This window comes from Heterocephalus glaber, unplaced genomic scaffold (genome assembly GCF_053883595.1).
Source record: "Heterocephalus glaber isolate CG9 unplaced genomic scaffold, H.glaber_assembly_v1.0 deba00001479, whole genome shotgun sequence".
Lineage (NCBI taxonomy): Eukaryota > Metazoa > Chordata > Mammalia > Rodentia > Bathyergidae > Heterocephalus > Heterocephalus glaber.
In genome coordinates this window covers 3621785-3631319 of record NW_028258316.1, presented here as the reverse complement: position 1 = coordinate 3631319, position 9535 = coordinate 3621785, and the positions used below count along the sequence as shown (strand labels likewise).

General features: G+C 45.4%; 1 protein-coding gene across 8 annotated transcripts in view; it reads right to left on the bottom strand.

Annotated features, from left to right (window-relative positions):
- The window catches only part of Ak8 (adenylate kinase 8), a 143642-nt gene that overhangs the window by 70271 nt on the left and 63836 nt on the right, over window positions 1-9535 (bottom strand). Inside the window, exon 12 of one of the 8 annotated variants that reach the window (XR_015439728.1) lies at window positions 2-8871. The exons of the other annotated variants lie outside the window; for them this stretch is intronic. The gene's annotated coding sequence lies outside the window, so the exon portion shown is untranslated. The remainder of the gene's footprint in view (window position 1; window positions 8872-9535) is intronic. 8 annotated transcript variants of the gene reach the window in all.

Here is a 9535-nt window from a genome sequence, read left to right as displayed (position 1 = left end):
CCTGAGGGTGTGCTCGTGTAACGCTCCGTGGGAACAGAAGAGAAGACGACGGCGACCTCCACATTGGAGCACTGAGCCAGGCAGGAGCCAGCCAGCTCCCAGCGCCACCGGATGGGGGCTCCGTCCAAGGACAAATCCCCGCACACGGTGTGCACGGTCCCTTCCTCTACTGAGCCGAGCTGGAACCTAGATCGGCATCCTCTTCGACAAATCAGGAAACGGAAGTTGAACGGAGCCTTTTCAGGCAGGCAGTAAGGAGGCGTGCTAGCCCAGCGCGGAGGGGGACAGAGTGGATCACAGAGCCGAGTCGGGCTGGGCTCCACCGGGGCCCCATTCCCTGAGCAAATCTGCACACCGGGCTGGTGACCCGGCTGAGTCAGTGTCACTCGGTCCTGCTTTTCAGGAAACGGTAGGAGGAGGATGAGGGCCAGGGAAGAGGTGTCCTCGCGGGACCGGACGCAACCTAGGGACGAGGTGGAGGCAGGCTTCAGAGAAGAAAAGGCGGAAGGGGGAAGATAGATGCAGGGGACAGAGGGAGGGGAGAGGTGGCGAGACAGGTGTGCTTGTCTGCACCGGAAGTTGCCTGGACGGGACATTCCTGGCCAGCCTCCGCCTGAGAAGGGGGTCCTGGCCCCAGGAAGCTGACAAGGAGGCTACGGAACCCCTTGTTTGCAGGAACGGGGTGCCCTGGGTGTGGTGCGGACCTCGAGTCCTCTGCGCCGTCCTCTCAGACTCCCTGAGGAGACCCCATGGCCTAGCAGATGCCGAGAGCCCCCTCCCGCCTTCCGAGGGACCTGCAAGCCCTCTGGGTCCCCGGATGTCCACAGGTGCTCGACTGTTCACTCAAACACCAGTAATAATAAATACACATTCAAACCCCGCCACGGCCCGGGAGAAACCCACAGGGCAGTTTCCCTTCTGCACAGTGCATCCGGGGACACAAGGAGCTCGTGGGAAAGCGGTTCCCGGGCGGGGGTTCCCGAGGTCCTCCATGCAGTCCCACGGACTGGAGAGAAACGCTGAAGAGAAGAACACTAATAAAATCCCTGCTGGCGGTCTGTAAACGCCACCGCCTCCGGGCCAATCTAGGAACACCCCTTCCTCCTACCTCAGCAAGTGAGGAGATGTCAGGCGAGGCCTCCCCCGGAGGGGACAGGACGCAGAAACCAGCTCTGTCTACGCCACAAACCGCCCCGCCTCAGTCAGAATCCCATACTCCCTTCTCCGCAGTAAACATTAATTTTAAAAGAAAATAGTGCGCTGCGAACTTGCGGCATGAAATGAATTATTTCATAGCCAGGCAGGGGCCTGGGTGCTGGGCAAAGTCTTGTTTAGTTCCTTCTTTGTTTCCTTCCTTCTTTTCTTTTTCTCTCCCACTATGATTATTGCATTTTAACAAACTTTATAGCCCATCTCATTTGTTCTCAAATAACTTTTTCTGCCTCCTTTCGACACATCAATTACTGCGTTCCTGTCTCTCACCGTGTGATGTTGGTATTGAGAGACTGATGCCCCTCGGCGGAATATAACTTAGGGTTATATGGCGTGGGTTTATGAAGCAGGAGCCTGACAGAGCCCTGCATCTGAACAACCCTCATTTATTAGCTCTAAGGGGAGATTTATATTTGGCAAGGAGACAGTAACTTTGTTTCCTGATAAGCCAAAGAGGTCTATTTTTGTTTCCAACCCACTGAATAGCTTGCCCTCCCTCAATAACTCTATTTGCTAGTGTGAATATATTTTAATAATAAAGTTGATATATATGTAAATTTATTTTAATCTAATTTCATCAAACCCTCCTAAAAAAGGGCCTTTGGAGATTGTTTTCATATCTGAATTATAGATTTTTTGTTCATATCCCCAGATTGATTTTGAGGCTATAATTCTGTCACGATTTCCTCCTGGTGTCAAACCTGCGACACGGCAGTGGGAGTGTTTTATAATTGGCATCATGAACCAAACTGGAATTATAGTCCTGGTATTCATCCCGGTGCTGGGCAGGGTCGTTTTAGAGATTTCTCTTTCTTAGCCTGAATCTGGACTCGAAGGTTATGGCTGAAATTACTTTCGGAGTTAATCATCAGAATGTTTAATTGGCAGCTCAGGTGGTAGAAACGGAAGAGACAGAGCCTGGAAAGGGAGGAGGAAAATCGATCCTCCGTGGGAGCACGGGAGCTTGGTTAAACAGCTGTGGACGATTACATCTTCATTGTAAATAAACATCTTTTTTTAATTTCCTGCCTGTCTTCTGCTCAGTGGTCAAATAAATTAAATTGGCATTATTTACTAAGTTGTTAGCAGGTGATTTTTGCTCTGTGGTGGATGGAGACGTGTTTGCCGGCAAACCTGCCCTAAATCAAGTTGATTCCTGAAGCCGCTTCCCTGCATGCTGTGCGCCTGTGTCCTCCCAGTGTCCAGTGCATGGGCTTGAGGAATCAAGCAGTCATCGCAGTCAGAGCCCAGCCCCGATCCCTCTTCCAAGTGTCAGCGACACCCGCCACTGCCTTCTCTAAAGGGGCCGCTCTGTGCTCCCCAGTGAAGCCGGCTCTGCCCCGTGCGGCTGGTGCTGAGTGTCACTAGGAGAGATGGGTGAGGCGGTCCTGGCTGCACCTCCTCAGGGGATGAGGGCACCATCGCTGGTGTCTGCTGCACAGATGTTTCTGTCTCCCATCGGGAAGCCCTCTCTCCAGTCCAACTCCAGGGAGTTCATGCAGAGTTGAGGAGAATCCTACAGTGGAAGGCAGAATCACGCCCCCTCCACCACTGCCACCAAGTTGGGGACCCCGCCTAGTCCCCACGAGTCAATCATGGGTTACTGTACGTGGGACTCTGCAGATGAGAGCAGGCGGAGGCCTGTGGTATGGTGAGATCACCCAGACCATCTGGGGGGTTGGGTTGAATTACAGGAGCCTCTAAAATCGAAGCAGCTTCCCAGCTCTGCTCAGAGGGCCATCTTCGTACAGAGGAAGGCTCCAGGTGCTGCAGCCTTGCTGGCTTGGAGATAGAGAGGAGCCACGGGCCCAGGAGTGTGGCCGCCTCTAGGAAGTGGGAAAGGCAGGAAACAGGTTGCCCCCACGGCCCTACCGTCCATGGACCCTAAGGACAGTAAGTGCTGCTTGAAGCCACTGGGTTTGTGGCAATTTATTGCGGCAGCTGGAGGACACTAACAGAGCAACCCACTCTGCTGAGACACACATTAGGCCTATGCAAGGCCAAGTGATTTGCAAAATGGATCTATCTTGGAGATCAATGTTATCTAAAAAGGGAAGGAAAAGGTCACCGGAGAAAAAGAAGAATCACTCCAAGAAATATACGGATACTTAAGATGAAAATTTAATATGGTCAAAGTAGGTTAGAGTTGCAGGCCCAGGATGTAGCTCAGTGGTAGAGCACTTGGCCAGTATGCATGAGGCCCTGGGTTTGATCCCCTACACTGCACATAATTAATTAATTAATTAATAGAGAACAGGCTTTATGATATAATAAATCAAAGAAACAGTGATGGAATTCCTTAAAAGGAAGTGAGAAGAAATCTGGCCAAGTTTCAGGAAAAGACCCCGAAGGGAAATAAAAACAGTATAGAATTGAAAACTAGAAGCAGGAGAAATAAAGAGAACAAAATAAAGTGTTCATGAAGGACAGATTTGAAAAAATAAAACAGAAAAAGAAAAGATAAAATCTACTAGTGAAAAAAACAGAATTGTGAAAAACAGATGCTAAATACCCAATATACACAGAATTGGCTTTCCTAAAGAGGACAACCGACCAAATGAACTAGAAGAGTGTTAATACGTCTATGAGAAGAAAAGTCTCCCCAAATGGTATAAGTGAAAAGGATTAATAAGGTCCAAAGCAAACAACAATAACCAAAAAAAAAAAGAGAACCAAGACTGAGGCTGAGATACAGCTTGGAAAGAGACAGAGAGAGAGAGAGAGAGAGAGAGAGAGAGAGAGAGAGAGAGAGAGAGAGAAGGAAACAGACAGAGAGACAGAGACAGAGAGAAACAGAGAGAGATCCTATGAACATCCAGACAAAAGAAGCACATTATCTATAATGGAAAACAATTCTCACTGGCCTAAAGCCCCAGGAGATGTGAGAGATTGTGCAGAAAGGATTTGGGATGCTGTGCGTGTGTGTGTGTGTGTGTGTGTGTGTGTGTGTATGTGTGTGTGTGTGTGTAGGGTGTGATCAAAGATTTCTCTGCCAGATGTTGTTTGCAAGTGAAGATAACAGAGAACCAGTCTCAAATAAGCAAGAAGCCGGGAAGTTTAGTATTTGTGTACCCCAATGAAGGTGACTCAGAGACATCATGCATTCAAATGAAAGAGCAGTCAAAATTAATAAACAGAGAGCTTGAATTATGTAAACAGCTGGTATTGAAATCGTAATCCAGCTCAGGAGGGAGTGAAAATTTCATAAGTACAGTCATTATAGCAAAAGACAGAATATAAATTATTATAGTTCTAGAAAGAAAAGCTTAATCAATGCAGAATGAAAACAATAATCTGTGTGTAATAGATTGGCAAAAAAAAAAAAAAAAGAAAAAAGGCCAGGATGCCTCCGTCCCTGCTTCCCCAACCTTCAGAATGGAGAGTGAATGGGGGTGAGGAGGTTAATGATGGGGATCATTTTTTCTTTCATCTTCCGTGAGAAGGAGTCAAGGTATTCTTCTCTGTTTCAGGATGGGAAAATTGAGAAACGCAGGCTCAACTGAGTCATGCTGGAGCAATTAGTAGGACTGGAAACAGACTGTCTTTTAAACGATGACGGGTGGGTGCGGCAGGGGAAAAGTCAGTAAACAATAACAAGAGTCAAAGAAAACACACACCGTCAAGAAAAGATGGAAAACAAAGGAAACTGTAATAAGGCATAAAATAAAGCAATCAGAGCAAAAGTGGTAGGCAAGGCATTCTGATGGAGTAAACAAAACTCTCGGATTCAATTTCACACTCTGTCTACAGGAAAGAGGTTGTCTGTGGGCTCCACCCAGGCACCCAGGCCTTCCAAATCTTTCCTGAGTTGTGTCACCGACAAAAAGTCAAGGAAGCAAAACAGTTGAAAGCAAAATTGAGGAAAAGATCAGAGTTTGAGGTGCCGGTGAGAAGGGCTTCTCAGAACGTGCAGCAAATTTCGTTTCTTCCCGGGACTCCACAGGGAAATGTGAGAAAAGGACACCGAGGAGCTGGCCCACGGGGACAGGGCACAGGGCCGGCACCCCGAGGCCATCAGCTGGGGCCCTCAGGACTCCAAATCCAGGCTCAGTGAGGGGGAAGTGGGACATACCCAACTTGCACCCGGAACCCTCGAGGCTCAGGCCTGGCCCGCCGGAAACTGTGGCTTCAGCAGGAGGACTGACAGGAACTCGCCAGAGAAGAGAAGTCCCAGCTCCTTCCACAACTGCCCAGGTGAGCCAATGACACCCCCAGGCTGGCCTGGAACTCGAGGAGATCCTCCTGCCTCAGCTTCCCGAGAGCTGGGATTACAGGCACAAGCCACCATGCCTGGCAAGGATTGATTCTTGAGAGAGGATAAAGTACAGACTCTTGGACTGAAGAGTATCAGGCACAGATGGGAGCCCGTGTCTATGCCAAAAGCAGGGGAACTGGGTAAACCTATGCCTGCCACACATGGACTGAGGCCTACTCCGCCTGCTTACCCTTCCTGCTGCCCCTGGCCGCTGTGAGTCCCTTGCCCTCCTGCGAGGCTGTGGGGGTCCCTGCTGGGAATCCAGGGGCACAGAGGGAGGCACCTGCAGCTGGTTCTGCAGACATGGCCCCAGAGTTCACCCTACTGTGAGGACAGGTGGGCTGTTAAACCCTCTTTTAACTTGAGAAGGGGACCATGAGGTGGAGGGAGGGCAGGGGAAGGAAATGGCTTAAAAAGTAGGAAGATGTGTTATGTACCTGCACCAGCTCCCCACAATAAATGTTATCATCATGTTCTGGAGACATGGACTGATTAGAATTAAAAATAAGTAAAATAAAATACTTCTGTTAGAAAAAAAATAATTTGAGAACCAACTGGAGGACATGGCATGTCAAACCAAGAAAGTACATGGTATCATAAAAAATACTGTGAATGTTGAAACTGTAAAAATTGTTACAAGAAAAGATACAGTGCCGTTAATACCCTCAGAATATCCTTGTTCGCTTCAACCACACTTATTCTATCATTCTTGCCACTTTCTGAAGCAGTTCTGTGAGTCCTCTTTTGTGTCTTTAGTTGTGTTCTCCTGGCTGCCTCAAAGTCCTGAAATGATTCAAAATGTTTCCCTTTCATGGAAGGGTCAGTGACTTAGGGAAGAGCCAGATGTCATAAGGTGCCCATCACTATGAATAAGGTGGATGAGGACCATGTTTTTACAGCCTTGCCTTTCCACTGCTGGCACTTGGCAACAACAATCACCACATTTTTGATCACATCATGCACAGACACTCAGGAAAGAGGACTTCCAGAACTGCTTCAGAAAGTGCCAAGAAAAATGGGGTGAGTGTGTTTGAAGTGAGAGGATTTCGATGAGCATTCGTGGCAATGTGTCTTACTGTAATAAATACTTTAACACCGTTATATTTTGATCACTCCTCCTATATACAAAAAAAGAGGAAGGTATGTGTATGGGAAATGGGGATTCCAACTCAGAAAGGAGCCAGAGGGAGTTCCTCTGATGCTAGTGAAGACAAGTCCTAGGACATCAGCCACGCTGCAAGCCCAGAGAAAAACCAGCCAGGACGGGAGTGTAATGGAGTCACCAGGACAGCCCGGAATGGGATATCATGGAACATGCTGGGCGGACGTTGGGCAACATTGTTCTGAGAGGCTCCGGGATGTGGAGATGATTAACAAATAGAGACAAAGAAAACGAGGCCAGTGAAAAAGCAAGGTGATCCTTAACTTCAGGAAAAGCAAAAAGTTATAAAAGGAAACAAACAAAAAGCTAACTCCTTCTAGGTGAGGCAGTTCCTTTAACAGAGCCTTTCTGCAAGAACACAACTCTATGTTCATAGGTCATTGGCCAGAACTTAGTAGTGTGGTTCCACACATCTACTAAGAAGACTGGAAATAGTCTTTGATTTTCATACAACAAGGTCCTTCTTGCCAAACAGAGGTTTTGTTTCAGAGGAGGAAGGGTAGATTGAACGTTGGAGTAATGAGGAGCCCAATATTCATCACTTTCACCAGCAACACATTTCACATCCAATACATTGAAAATAACACACGTTTTTAAATTTAAAGTTACAATATAATTAAAAATACTGTATATTAGTTCAAATGTATCTCCTGTATCTTTTATGCACTAAATAACAGAGCACCAAAACATATAAAGCAAAAACCAAAGGAAACACAGTAAAAGCTAATAGAAACATAATATTAATGGGAAGTTAACAAATTGCTTAGTCCTTGACAGGTCGATAGATGACCATCACCAATAACAACAACAAAAAAGAGGTAAAGATATAGGAGATCTAAATGATAAAATTAATGTTTGACCTAATATACATTTAATTATATAACTTGAAATTAAAAGTACATGGTATTTTCAAGCTCCAGTTGAACAACTACCCACAGAATAAAACTTTCAGTAATTTAGAAGTTATACATACATAAATTCCCCATATTTTGTATTGAAGGGAGAAAACTAATAATAAAACTTGGAATAATAACAACAAACAGCCTTGGAAATTTGTGAACTCTCCTAAACAGCTCTCAAATGTAAGCAAACTAAACCTACATTCAAAAACTAAAAACATTATGCTTGGAAACGATGAGAAGTGGCTACAGCTGTAAAGCCTTAACCATTTTACTACCGAACAAGAAATACAGAAAATAAGGGAATTACGCATTTTGCTCAGGCTTTGAGAAGAAGAACAAAATAAACCCAACACAGAAAGACATCATTAAAATTAATGAAAATGAAATGTAGGGAAAACAGTAGAACTGATAAATCTAAGCTTTCTGGGGCAAAAACAAAACAAAACAAAACAAAACAAAAAACTCTTAAAAAATACTAGGCTACTTAAACTAATCCTCAAAAAGAAGAAAACGCAGGTACATAAAATTAGCAGCAATAAAGAGGAAATAAACACAGATATAGAAGAAACTGGAAAGTCCCAGAAGGTATGCAAATTTTGTTAGTATACACAATTTAAATTTAAGGACATAGGAGAAAGAGATGATTTTCTAGGAAGAGACCAACCGCATTAGAAGAGAGAGAAATGAAAATAGACCAAATACCATGAATAAAATAAAATTGTTAACAAGCTACCACTGCTCCAAAGTGCCAGCTCCAAGGAACTGGTACAGCTGAGGTGTTCAAGAGTCTGCAGATCAGAACAAAAACCTACAAAATTATCACACTGCACCAGAAGACGGAAAAATTCAAACTTGTGCATATTAATGCCCCCCCCAAAGAAATAAAAATGAAGCCGATACAGCTCAGCAGCGTATTACTTTCCTATTGCTGCCACCACCTATTACCACAGGCTGAACTGCAAAAAAATATCCCCCAGATACTCGTTTGTTATCTGGAAGTCTCTGTAGGGCAGAGATCTGGTGTGGGTCTGACTGACTAAGGCCAAGGTGTCAGCCAGGGGTGCGGCTCTCACCTGGCTCTCTGGTGGAAGGTGGGTGCCCCCTCTTTGGGTCAGCAGCCCTGTGTCAAGTCCTTTTCATGCTCCGAATCTACCTTAGTTCCTCTTCTGTCCCCTCTGCTTCACAGGGGCACCCAGAGAGTAGGATGATCTCTCTCTCGTGAGGTCAATGGCAGTGAGCTTTATTACACCTGCTAAGGCCCTTCTGCTGTATAACTTGACATTCAGCAGCCTGATGGTGGGGGTGCAGGTCTAAAGGTCAAACACTATCTTCCATAGATACTGAAAGAATAATGTTGAGAGCCAAAGTCATTCTAGGGAGAAGAAAAGGCTATTAGAAAGCCTATTAACATAACTCATTATAGCAATATGACAAAAAGAAAAAATTCTCTTAAAAAGTCTTTATAAGATTCAACACTTAAATTTTAAATTTGGATGTTTTACACCCATGGAGCTGTATTTGCTTAACTTTATTAAAAAAGTGTATCCCCCATGCATCCAGTTTATTGTGGAACAATTCACAATAGCCAAGATATAGAACCAGCCTAGGTGCCCCTAACAGACGACTGCTATAGAAAATGTGGTCTATGTACACATCGGAGCATTACATAGCCATAAAGAAGAATATGATTTTGTCACTTGCAGGAAAATGGATGGGTCTGGGGATCGTGTTGAACAAAATAAGCCAGACTTGGAATAACAAATGTTGAATGTTCTCCTTAATATGTGGAATTTTAAAAGATGATTTTAAAAAGCACTGTAGTAGGGATACTACTATCAGACAAGAGGAAAGGAATGAGGAGGCGGGGGTAAGGGTGTAAGGGCAGGGAATAGGGGGAGGGATGGATATGATTAAAATATATACACATGGATGGGCCGGGGATTTAGCTCAGTGGTTTCTCCGCCTGCTGCGTAAGCGCAAGAACCTGAGTTCGATCCCTGGTAC